Below are 12,281 nucleotides of genomic sequence, written 5' to 3' on the forward strand. Positions count from 1 at the left end.
GCCAAATCGCCCCGTTGCCCTCTTTCTTGGTGATAACACCTCGGGAACCTGCATGGGTGGCTACCTGCCGCTATCTGCGTGCTCTGAGGAAACAAACCCATCTGTTCTGCCCCGGTAACGTTCCCAGCATAAGGCCATGTGCAGCTCTGCCACCTGCAGCCGTGCCCGGGATCCTGGCGTGGTGTCCGGGGCCCAGATTCGCTGGGGACACACCGAAATGCGACGGGCTGCCACGGCGGCGGTGGAGATGACAGCTTTTATAGCCCCGGATTAAAAAAAGCGAGCAACTGTTGTGCAGCCGGGTGGCCAGACAGAAATAAACAGAAACAGGGCTCCGCGGGGCGGGAGCGAGAGCGGGTGGCGAGTGCAGGCTGCGCCCGGCACTGAGGCGTATTTCAGCCCAGATGGAGCAGGCTGATGCAAAAATGTCACAGGGTTCTCCCGTTTTCCATCTGCAGTGGTGGAAAATTATGAAACATGAATAATAGCTGCGTTAGCGGAGCAAGAGTCCCCCGAGCACATGCTTGTGAATAAGTTTACCCCGGGACACTGGCTCCTGGTTTGCTCATCTCTGCGGCCGTTTTTTATTTATACACCTGAAAGAGAATTTTTGCTGCTCTCCCCGCCCCCCTGTTTACTTTGGTCGTCGGAAAAAGAGAAGCAGACAATGCCGGCTGGGGGCTGGCCAGGATGTGCTTGTTGTGGGCGCGTGGGTTTCCTCCTCGTGGTGGGTGGCCACGCGGGGCGGAGAGGCATTTCCCATGGCTTCGATCTATTTTTTAAATTTTTTTATTTACCGCCTTTGCTTGTTTCAGTTTTTCCAGGGTGTTTTCATCTGGTCGGGCCGCTGTGCGCCTTGCCCAGGAGGGGGTGCCCTTTGCTGGGCTGCCTGCCCCATGGGAGCACCGAGGGGGCTGCGGGTGCGGGACGGGGGCTGCGGGCAGCAAGGAAAGCAGGAATTGCCGGCTAAGGCACGGGTCTGATGCGACACGATCAGGTGCTGCAGCACAGGAACGAGGGCGCTGAGGGTGCCTTTGCCCTGCTCCCAGCCCCAGCTGCTTACTGGTGTGTGGGGATGCGCTGGGAGGGAGCACAGAGCTCTGCAGGTCCCGTTTCAGGTCCCCTGGGAGGGCCGGGCAGAGGTTATTGCTTTGAGCCTCTTACCTTTTCCCGGTTTGTGTGTCCTGCACCCTGGGCTCCCATCCTCTGCCGGGAGGGGGGCACAGCCCCGCAGCCCGCTGACCCCCCCGGACGGCTTTTCCTCTATTCAGCCAGCTTCAAAGGGCCTGTGTTGGGTCTTTTCCTGGCCCTTCTCAGTGACTCCCTCTGGACCACCTCTCCCCTTGTCCCCCCGCATCCCGCTCGGTGTGATCCCTGCTCTCCCCGGGTTCCTGGTGCTGCTCCCCCCGTCCCCGCGGGGCTGCGAGTCGGCCGGAGGCAGCGTTACCCCCGTCCCGTGCTCAGCACCCCGCGGGCACACATGCACACTGGGCGCCTTGTGCAGGCGCGGGGCGAGCCCGTGGGCTCCCTGCCATTCCTCGGCCGTGGGCTGGGAGCTATTAATACCGCGGGGCCTCAATGCGGCCCATTCATCGGCCGGCAAGGGGGCAGCCTGCAAAATGCACCTCTGCTGCTCCTCCCGGCCTTCATGCAGCTGGCCCCGGTGTGTGTGGGGTGAGTGTGTGCCCGCGGGGTCCGTGTCAGTCACCGGCTGGCTGCTGTCCCCCTCGCTGGCTGGGTGCTGTCCCCATCCCTGCCCGTTTGTAGCTCGTCGCCCCTGGGAGCCTTCCTGCCTCGCTGCCCCCACGCCTCTCCCCCTTCCCGGTTTGCGTGAGGAAACGGGTGGAAAATGCTTGAAATCCTGCTCTGAGCCACTTTTTCCACCGCCTGCGGGTGCGCCCCTGGGGCCGCCCTGGTGCTGGTGCCCGGTTCCAACCCACGGAAGGTGCCGCGAGCCCTCCCCTCGCCCGGCCGTGCCCCCCCCCGGCCTCTGCGGCCTTCCCACGGGGGTGGGGGAACAAAGCACCCACCCTGCCTGTCCCTGGGGTGCTCCAGGAGCTCTGCGCAGCCCCCCCGGCGAGATGCAGCCCCTGGGACAGCTCTGGCTGCCCGCAGCTGTCCCCTCCCCAGGAGCCGGGGGAGCAGCACTCTGCTGATGGGGTTTTTTCCTCCAAGTCCCTGTCTTCCAGCCCCTCTCCCCCATTTTATTCTCCACCCTCTTGCGAACGCTTTTCCGCTGCTCTCAGTGGTGCCCCCGCTTTGCCTCCTGGGGGGTTTGATGGGCTGGGGGAGCCGGGCGCGGGCTGGTGCCCCCCCGGGCACAGGGGAGGGGACCCTGCGGGCCGGGCCGGGGCACGGAGGGGCCGGGACGGGCAGGGAGGGGCTGGGAGGGGAGGGGAGCCCGGGGCCGCCCCCCCGTGGCGATTGGCCCCGGCTGCCGGGGGCCGGGGCTCCGCGGCGCTGCCCCCGCAGCTCCCGGCCCGCAGCCGGCCCCTGCCCGCGGCCGCTCGCCCCGACAAGGGCCGGAGCCACGGCCCCGGCTCGCAGCAGCCCGCCCGGAGCGGGGCCGGGCCGGGACCCCCGCCTCTCCCCCTGCACGCCCGTCCTGCTGTCCGTCTGTCCGTCCTGCTGTCCGTCTGTCCGCCTGTCCGCCTGCAGGGCATCGCGCTTTGACGGGGGCGCAGCGGAGCCCGGAGGTAAAGGGGGTCCCGGGGGTGCGCGCTCCCGCGGGGAGGGGTCGGGGGGGGGTGCCCCCAGGGGCTGTGCGCGGCCCCGCGGCACGGAGCTGCCCCAGGCGCGGTCCCGGCAATGCCTCGGGGAGCCCGTGGGGGGCACCCAGCGGTGTCCTGGGGGTCCCTCGCCCCCCTCCAGCCGGGATCAGCGCAGCCGAAGTGCAGCCGCCGGGCAGCCCCCGTGTGCGCCCCGAGCCGCAGACGCGGTGAGACCCGGTGAGCTCCGCGCTGGCGTCGGGAGGGCTGGGAGCAGGGCTCTGCGCCGCTGTACCGTGGGGCTGCAGCCCTCAGGAGCCCCGCTTGGGTTCCCCGAGCCCTGGGCACGGCTCTGCAGCCAGTTCTGCTTCGGGAGCTGCGGCTGCCGGGCACGGAGCAGCTTGCTGTGCGCGCCTTATCGGGCTGTGAGCTGACGCTGAGCTGTCAAAGCTCTCCGCCAAGGTGCGAGGCTGCGTTCGCAGAGATTGTTTGGCTGTGGCTAAAGCAAACAGCAGCTCCTGTTTGATTTTGAGATCTGTGTTTTAGAATGGCTCCTGGGTGCACAGGGCAGGAGTGGGGAGAGAGACCTTTGCCTTTAGAGGTCCTGGCACAGTCGCGGGCTGTCAGAGAGCGCATTGTGGTGGTGTTGGCAGCAGGCTGCATGCTTCGCTGTGCACACGCTTGAATTCTTATCAATGAGTGTGCTTGCTTCTGTTTACATTTTAACTGAAATGCAGTTAAGAAACGTACAAGTGTTGCTGGAGCAGGCGTAGCAGCTCCTTGCTGCTCTGTGCAGCTTTACGTTTGGGTCTGCCTCTTGCGTGGGGAGCTGTGCAAGGAGCAAGGGCTTGGTTCAAAACCCCTCTGTCTTCCTCCGTTTGTTTGGGGAAAAAATAGATCAGATCCTTATCCCAAAAGCTCATCGCTAATTTCCTCATGTGACAAAACCTCAAATCCCAGAGCAAAGCAGGTGTAAAGTGTAGCTTCTGAGAAGGTGCACACGCTCACTTTGTGTACGTGCACTTCTTTTGAGAAATGCTTTTCTAATAAAAGACCAACGGAATAAAACTAACCGTGCTTCTGGTGAGCATTCCTTGTCTGCATTGCCTCAAATGTCCAACGCTAAGCGTATGCATGGGACGGGCTGCCAGCAATTCAGTTTCGTAAGAAAACAAAATATGGTTGTGCCTAAGGGCACTTCAGTACTTCCCCTTGATTTCTGTGCTAATTTCAAAAAGATCTGAAAGTTCTTAAAGTCAGTTTGAGTCAAGCAGGGGAAACGAAGGCTGCCCTTTGCCTGGGGGTGTCCCGGGGTTGCTGCGTGACGTGCAAATCGCCTCTCGGGGAGAGGAGAGCGGGGTCTCCTTCCTTAAGCTGTTTATTCCGTGGAGAGCTGGTGACAATTTGCCCAGAACAGAGGTTTGCAGACTGCATGTGCACTGTGCGTGGCTGTGGACGGGCTGTTGCACTCAGACGTGTGTGGGAGCAGAGCCCTCCAAATGCAGGCAGCGTGTCGGCTGCAGTGGCAGGGAACGAATTGCCTCCTGGCGCAGGGGCCTGGCCTCGGTGCGCTCCGTGCAGGGCTCGGGGAGGGTCCTGCAGGACGGCGAGGTGGGCGTGCTCACCCAGGGCTTATCTCATGGGTGCATCGAGGAACGTGGTCATCCTGGGTGTAAAAGGCATTTGGTGGCAGCGTGCGGGCTGCGGAGGCTGAGAGGTGCTGTGCTGCTGCCAGAGCCTCCCGTGCCACACCGTGTGTGTGCAGGGCCTGCGGCAGCACTGCCACTCTGAGGCTTTGTGCAAAAGATGTGGAAGAGCGAACACAAAATTCAGCCCGTGGCATCTCTCCTGCGATGGAAGTGGGAGAAGAGACCCTGGCAGGAAGGGAGCGTGCCGAAGCTGACCGGGGGTGCTGGACCCATTTGGGCAGGGGCAGCGCGGGGGGGCTGCCGGCAGTGCTCTGCTCGGGGTGCTCTCAGGAAGACTGTGGTGCTGGATGAAGGCTCGGTGTCTTGGGGGTGGCTTTGTCCTGTCTGCAGGAGCAGCACTCACCGGTCATGGCTTCGTGTGAGCGCAGCCGGCCGGAGCAGCGTGTGGCGCTGTGCCAGGAGAGTGGTGGCATGCGGGGAGGCACGCGTGGCAGCGGGGACATCTGTGGCCTGGCAGGCAGAGCCTCTCCTCGCCCCCCAGCTCTTCTCCCGGCCCCACCAGGAAGCAGGAGGCAGCGTTTGGTGGGACTTGGTGCTGCCGGCAGGGACGTGGTGCCGAGGGGCCGGAGCCTCTCCGCGGCCGGGGGCTGCGTTCCCCTTCGTGCTGGCTGTGGTGAGCCCTGGGCAGGGCCGGTGGCAGCGCGGCCGCATTCCAGCAGGGCCGGGGGTCTCCCACCCGGTTAATGATTGAGCCACAGTAACCCTGCTTCTGCCTTTCTGAAAGTCACCTCCAGGTGATCACATTAACGCTCCCAAGCTGTCGGGGCTGCCACAGACATGTATGAACCAGGGTCTTTTTCTGTATTTCCAGCAAGAAATGCTTTCTGATGTGCAGGAGGTGCGGAGTGCCGGCCGGCTGCCTTTACTCGTCCCTGTTTTGTGTCTGAGGGACGCGGTGTGTCACCTGCCTGGCTGTGCATGTGGGGTTGGCAGCGGTGTGGGGTGGTGCTGGCCTCATCCTGCCCCCCTTGTCCTGGGGCTCCCACCGCCCAGCCTGGCAGCTGTGCCAATGCCTCCCTCCCTGGAGCCCCACGCTCATTTTGGTACAGGAACGAGCCTCTGACACCGGCTGCCACCTTTGCTAATCAGGACTGCGTCAGGGCCCAGGATCACCCCAGCAGTCAGCAGGGTGGCCAGGGTGGTGGGGTGCAGCTCCCAGCACAGCCCCCAGCTGCCCTCTCTGCTGGTACAACCCTCGCCAGCCCGCTCTGCCTCCCCCCCCGCCTCCCAGTGCTGCCTGACTGGTCCCAGTTAATCATTGACGGGTTGCCCGTGCCACGTGGCCCCGCCGCATTTGCCCAGCACGCAGCGGCGGAGCTGTTTGCTGAGTCCCTGGAAGGCTTCCTTATCAGCAAAGGGCACTTGTCGCCCGGTGCCAGTCACAGGCTGCGTAAACGTTAACGGCTGGCTCAGGGAACCGGCCCTGGCAAACACAGCAGCTCCGGGGACCTTCCTCCCTTGGGAAATGCCGGAGGGGACGTGTCCCGCTCTGCTGCTTCTTCCCCCACCACCCAAATGTGCCGTGGCGGGGCTGGAGGGCAGTGTGGTGCCTGGAGCAGCCGCGCTCCCTCCCCACGTCCTGGGGAGAGCACCTGGGGCTGGATTTCCTCGGAGCCTGCGGTGCACTGTGCCTCCCGGTGCCTAACCGGCAGCAGGAGCGCGGTGCCGGGGGCCCAGCACGCTCGGCCCGGTGGCGCTGGGGTTTTGCTGCCCTTTCTCTGGGAGGGAAAAGCATCTGACTGCAACGTGCGTGGGGTCTGCAGGGAGCCCGCTCGAATGGCGAGCTTGCTGCGCCCTGCTGGAGCTGGCCTTGCTGCTCAAGTTCAGAGCTCGCTAGGGCGTAAGGGTGTAATGCCACTGCCTGGGGAAGGTGCCTGCGCTCCCAGGAGTGTGTGTGCTCGATGCTTCCAGCGCTGCTCGTGCAAACACGACGGGGTCCCAGCAGGACAGGAGGCTTCTGACCTGCAGGCTGTAACCGCCCCAGTGTAAGTGGTGTGCAAAGGTGGAGGGTGGGGTTTCTGTTCTCTCCCCAACCCCCCGCTCTTTTTTTTTTCTCCCCATGAATTTCACAAGAATATTTTCACCGCTGTCAAGGGCACAAGTTCAGCTTCTGAATGCCCCTTTGTCTTACGCCGCTCAGAGGAGTCACGCTCTCCCGCCGTGCCTTCTAGGAAAGGCAACAAAACGTTTCCCCCGCGCCCTGCCAGCGGCGGCGGTGCCCCGGGCGCTGTGCTGGGCCCCGTGGCCGGCGGTGAGCTGGGCACTGGTGCGTGGCCGGTGTCCTGCAGTGCCCCGTGGTTCCCTGTCCTGGGTGGGAGAGGAGGCAGAGGCAGAGAGGGCAAGGAGGTGAGCCCGAGGAAGGGCTGGGATGAGGCCGGGGAGCTGTGAGCCAGGCTGGGGAGGAAGAGGGAGCGGTGCCGGGGCTTGGAGGATGCTGGTGAGGGGGTGGCCGGGGCAGGGTCTCTGTCACCCCAGCAGAACTGCAAGTGGGCAGAGGCGGCGGCAGCCAGACGTGTCACAAGGCTTGGGACACAGCCTCCCGGGGGTGACTCAAAGCTCACTTGACCTCGTTTCGTCAGGCTCGTTGGGTAAGAGCAGAACCTCCGGGCAGTTTCGGCCCCATTTTCCCAGGCAGATAACTGACTGCCCATCGCACCTCGCTGCCAGACCCTGCCTGCTCCCGCAGCCAGCCCCAGCTCCGCAGAGCCCCGCGGTGCCCGGGCACCAGCCCCGTGGTGCTGTGGCACCCTCAGCGCCGTGCCCGCTGCTCGGAGCCTGGCAGCGTGGCCGTGCCGCTGGCCCCGCGCCTGGGGCTGTGCACGGGCTTCCTGCAGCCCTTCTGGAGGGAGGCTCTGAGCTTTGCAGTCCTTTTCCCCCAGCTGCAAATAACGGGCTGCTGAAAAAAGGTTTGGAGAGCTTAATCGTGCCTGAGATGGTGTGTATGAGAACCAGGTGAGTGAGTGCTGCGTGCCGGGGCTTCCCTCAGCGCCCTGCCCTGGTCCCCCTGCTCCCTGCCCTTCCCTCTCCATCCTGGAACCTTTCCCTGGCAGATGCAGGACTGAGCGCTGGGTTCGTGGCTGCTGTAAACCCAGCGTGTCCTTAACAGCGCTTTATCTTGTCCTTGTTTCATTCAGCACTCTTGCACCCAGCGCCGAGTCCCTTTATCCTAGGTACAGGTACTCCTCATTCCCATCTTTGGCTGCTGATTCGGGCAGGGGGCATTTCTCGCCGGACAGCGGCGTGCTGGGCGCAGGGAGCTGGGCGCAGGGAGCTGGGCGCAGGGAGCCCGTGTGCCCGCTGCTCCCCTCCCCAGGTCCCACCCCGTACGAAGGCGGGTGAGTTCTGCCTCGTGGCCGTCCTGTCCCATGACTGCTCTGTGACACAGGGGCTGCACAAACGACGCTGAGGTCCGGCTCCTCTGCGGGACGGGCACGACCTCCTGCCGGCCCCCGACCCCTGCTCCGGACGGGCGCTTCCCTTCCCGGCCAAGTGGGAGCCGACCCCGCTGCCTTCCCTTCCTTCCCCACGCGCCGTGCCTGCCTGCGCACACCTCTGCAGCTCCCCACGCTGCTGCTGCTGCTCGGAAGAACAACAAATATTTTAGGCATTCTGCAGCAGCAGCTGAATTGTATCAAACGACTTCGTGCATCTGAGGCTTAAAGCCCTGAGTGTACGTTTTGAAGGGGCACGTTCGGGGAGGCGTTGCGGAGGGGCAGCAGAGCTGCGCTCTGCGAATCCTTTGTGAACCCACGGCCTCTGCGTACAGGATTTCCTGCGTTTCTGCTCCTCCTCTTCTCTCTTGATTTTGTGTAGGGATGTTGGTATGAAAACAGTGCTTGTGCTTCCTAAGCCTCCACGTGTTGCTTTGCTCCCCGCCTCGCTAGAGTACCCGCAGCGCTGCGCAGCCTGCAGGAGGTAGGAGCTGCTGGCTGTGGATGCTGGGCATTGCCAGGGCGGTGTTACCTGACCCTGCAGTGCCGTTTTACCTGCTTTATCCTGGCTTTCTGATTCCTGTTTTCACATGGGAACCCCATCCCTGCCGGCTGCAGAAAGCTCGGGGATGGGATTTGGAGCTGGGAAATGGCACAGCAGAGCCGTGCCGGGAGGGATGTCGGGGTCAGGGTTGTTTGTTGTGGGCTGTGAGTCCCCAGGGCTGGCTGTGGCAGGGACGTTGGGCTCACAGCTGTGTCCTGCCGTGCTGCAGGTGGCCGGGAAAGGGCTCCTGGGTGCAGGCACACGTGTGGGGCTGGAGGGGCTGCCCCCAGCATCAGGGCAGGCAGGAGGGAGGCGCAGGTGCTGCCCCTCTGCTTCCCCAGCTGCTCTCTGGCAATTCAGGACCTGGAGTGATGCAGACAACTGTGTGAGCTCGTCCTCTGCTTGGGAATGGAGCCTGTGTTTATCTAAAAGTTTTGGGGTCTGGGGCTTTCCTCATCAGGGAGTTTGCACCTGGGCTATGGATTTGGGACCGGTTTTGCTCAAGACGTGGTGGTGGTGCGAGGCCATGGGCACCTCTGCCGAGGGGATGCTCTCCTGTGGCCAACCCAGAAGAAAGGCACCTGGAAGCTCCCCGAGGGCCTGAGGCTTGTGGGTGTCCCGGCAGGGACTGGAAGGGTTAAACATGCTTTGCAGTGTGTTAAAAAAAAAAAGAAAAAAAAGAAAAAAAAGCCATTTCCTTCATGTCCAGAGACAGTTTATTTTCTGGGCATTCTTCGGGACTCAGGGAGGTGCCTTTTCTTTAAGGCATTTCCTGTAAGCAAGTTTATATTTGGACTGGGGAGGGGGCGGGGGGCGGAGGTCGGTGGGGAGGGGGCCGGTGCCCCGGTCGAGTGACCTCAGCCTTTGGCTCCTTCTCCCAAATTGTTCGAGGCAGTGGCCGCGGGGCGGGGGAAGGAGCAGGGTGGGGGCTGAGCGGGGCGAGCAGCCCTCGCCGTGATGCCAGAAGCACCGAGCACACGGGGGGGTCACGCCGAGCAGGATGGAGTGACACTGGCTGGGGGAAGCAAAACCTCATCTGCATCCAACCCTCCGTGTTCGGGCAGGAGCACAATCCCCTTACTGAGCCATGCCTTTGCAGCACCCCCTTGCTTTAAGCTCTCTCCTTACCCTTGCTGCTGCCGTGCCCCATCAGGAGCTGGGGACCCCGACCAGCACCCGGCGGTGCTCCGTGCGCCCCGGTGGTGCCCAGCGGGCACGGCTCTGGCTGCAGAAGGCATCGGAGAGGGAGGGTGGGCTCTGGAAAACGAGGCTGGTGCCAGCAAGGGAGCTTGGTTCCAGCTGGCCTCATTGCTGCTGCAGAGCCTTGTGGTGGGAATTCGTGGCACGTGGGGCAGGGGCTGCAGAGCAGCTGCCCCGCGCTTGGAGGTGAGGAGCTGCTGTGGCTGCTGTGCTCTGTCCTTGTCCCTGCAAAGCTGTGACCTGCTACGGCACCATTAAACGCCCTCCTCTAACACCCAGGCAGGCTTTCAGGTTAGCGTTGGGAATTTGTGGGGCAGGGGGTTTATCCTCGCCATCACTCACCCCTGCTAACACCACCAGCAGCTGCCTGGTCTCCCCCACAGCGCTCAGTGCCACAGAGAGGTGACTGCCGTCCCTTGCCACCTCTAAAGCCTTCAAGGTGATGAAGATGAGGCCTGCCAGAACCCAAATTCTGGGGCCCATTGCTCACCATCTCTGTCTAATTTTGCTCTCCCTGCCCCCCAAGATAACGCTGATTTCTGTTAAAAACAAGCAAGCAGGCAAGTAATGTAAGATCATCGAAGCGTATTGTGCTCTTGAGTAGATTTAGAGCAGATTTAACTCCTTTCCCGATGATATTTGATCAGACATTTATTCTCCTGCACACCCCTTGGAGCTTGCTGCCGGAGCCCCAGCTGCCCCTGGGATCAGGCGCAGCAGGTTGGGCTGAGCTCCGTGTCTCCAGCAATTCTCCCATTGTTCCCCATGCCAAGTTTCTTCTCCCCCATTTTGTTTTCTTTTTATTACCGTGATTTCCTAACATCGGAAGAGGCGAGTTATGAAACTGGAGTTATCCAAACACGTCTTGTTTGAAGATAGCGTTTCATCCAGCAGATGCAGCTTCCTGCCCTGTAAATGGTTTTCATTGTTTCGCCTTGGCTCCTGGCCCTATATCTGTTGGGGCCACTGGTGCTGTCGCTCGGCGCTGGCAGCCTGAGCAGTGGCAGCCCCAGCCATGAGCCACCAGTGGCCATGAGGCGGTGCAACAAGGCTGAACTGGGAGCACTGGTGTTTTGTAGACAGCCTCTGAAAACCTCTGGGAGGCTTGCTGGAGGCTGCCTCCGCTTGGGTTGGAAGGCAGGTGCCTGCTTTGGGGCTGGTGGGTGCTGCCGTGCTTCGGCTGCTGCTTCAGCAGGGGACACTCGGTTTTCCCGTGGTGTCCGCTGCCCGGGGGCACCCGTTGGTGCCATTTCTGCTCAAAGACACACGAGTCAAAACGCCCCACGTGCCTTGTACGTACCCTGCTGCCTGTGGGATCCCCGTGTCTGAAGGGGTCAGGCCTTGGGGCCCGTGCCCCGGTGCCAGCTGCTGAGATGGAGACAAGAAGCGCACGGAGCGGTGACAGAACAGCGCCCTGCTGTCCCTGCTGCACACCAGGACTGTGCTGGGACAGGGACACGTGCAAGGACGGCTGCTGACCCAGCGGGCTGCCCTCGCGTTGCCAAAGAGGAGGGAAGCGGAGGAGCAGGTACATTTCGGTGATTCTGGTCGGTGTGACAAGGATTATTCCCACCTTGCTGGGTCTTCCCCAGGTGCCTGGGAAGAGGTGGGTGTGAAGCACCCTGGGGACGTGCAGGGGAAGCGGTCCTCCTGCTGCCACCGCCTGCTCCAGGGCTCCCTGCCCTGCCTCGGGGTGATCCTGCCACGCGTGGTGTTTCAGGCCCTGAACTCGGATTCTGTGCCATGGGACCGGGATGGGGTTGGGGCTGCTCTGTGCTCCCGGGGGTCATGATGCCTGCGGGGCTGCCCTGTCCCACTGAGCCTTTGGAGGGAGCGAGGCTGCTGAGGGCTCTGAGCAGCTCTGCTATCCCAAAGAAACCCAAGACCGGGTTTGTGGCAAGCCCCTGAGCCCCACATCAGCGTTACCTGTGGGAAAAGAGAGGGGAGGAGGACAAGGACGAGGCTGCAGAGGAGGCTGCAGGTCCTGCGTGCTCAGCGCGTGCCACTCGTCCCACGGAGCTGATCCATCCGCAGCAGCACGAGGAATGCCTTGGCCCTGCCTGTTTCAGAGTCAAAATCACTTGGCTGTGGCTGTGTTTGTGCCCTGTCTTAGTTTTCACCTTTGAGTTTTCTGTCCCTTAATTTTCCCTGCCTAAACAATTTGCAAACTGCTCTCAGACTTGTAACCGTGCTCGCACCATGGCTGCCCCTGGCAGCTGACTGCAAAAACGCCGTGGGGCTCCTGCCCCTGACTGGGAGCGTTTGATCCAGAAATCAGAAAAGGCTGAACTGCTTTTCCAGTAGGACGGTTAAATAGGAAATGAAGAAAATAGCGATATGCTCCTTGAACAGCTGCTACGAATGTGACCAGTGTGCTTATCCGTGGGCCAGGAGGCTGCTCTCCCCTGCGCAGCCTGCTAGAGGGGGCGGTGGGTGAAGTCTGCTTTGGTGGTAAAAGGCTGGAAATTCTGCTTTGCTTGTCAACGGGGAGCAACCAGCATGCACAGACAAAGCTGGGGGAGTTCAGTAGCTGGCTTCCAAGGGGTCCTTCAGCACGGCGACTTTGAACCCTGGCGTTTTGGAGAAGGAAAGCAGGCGTCTGCCAGCACCCTGCGAGGCAAGTGGGGGCCCTGCCGGGGGCGTGCGTAGGTGGTGGGAGCACGGTGGCTGCCAGGGGGCTTCTCCTCCT

The 12,281-nt window shown here is 62.4% G+C and overlaps 1 protein-coding gene across 4 annotated transcripts in view; it reads left to right on the plus strand.

Moving 5' to 3' along the window:
• STARD8 (StAR related lipid transfer domain containing 8) overlaps positions 1 to 12,281 on the plus strand; it is a 59,264-nt gene that overhangs the window by 19,696 nt on the left and 27,287 nt on the right. The window contains exon 1 of one of the 4 annotated variants that reach the window (XM_084534245.1): positions 2,485 to 2,696. The exons of the other annotated variants lie outside the window; for them this stretch is intronic. The gene's annotated coding sequence lies outside the window, so the exon portion shown is untranslated. Of the gene's footprint in view, positions 1 to 2,484; positions 2,697 to 12,281 lie in introns of those variants that run through there. 4 annotated transcript variants of the gene reach the window in all.

This window comes from Aythya ferina (genome assembly GCF_964211825.1).
Source record: "Aythya ferina genome assembly, chromosome: 13".
NCBI classification, from domain to species: domain Eukaryota; kingdom Metazoa; phylum Chordata; class Aves; order Anseriformes; family Anatidae; genus Aythya; species Aythya ferina.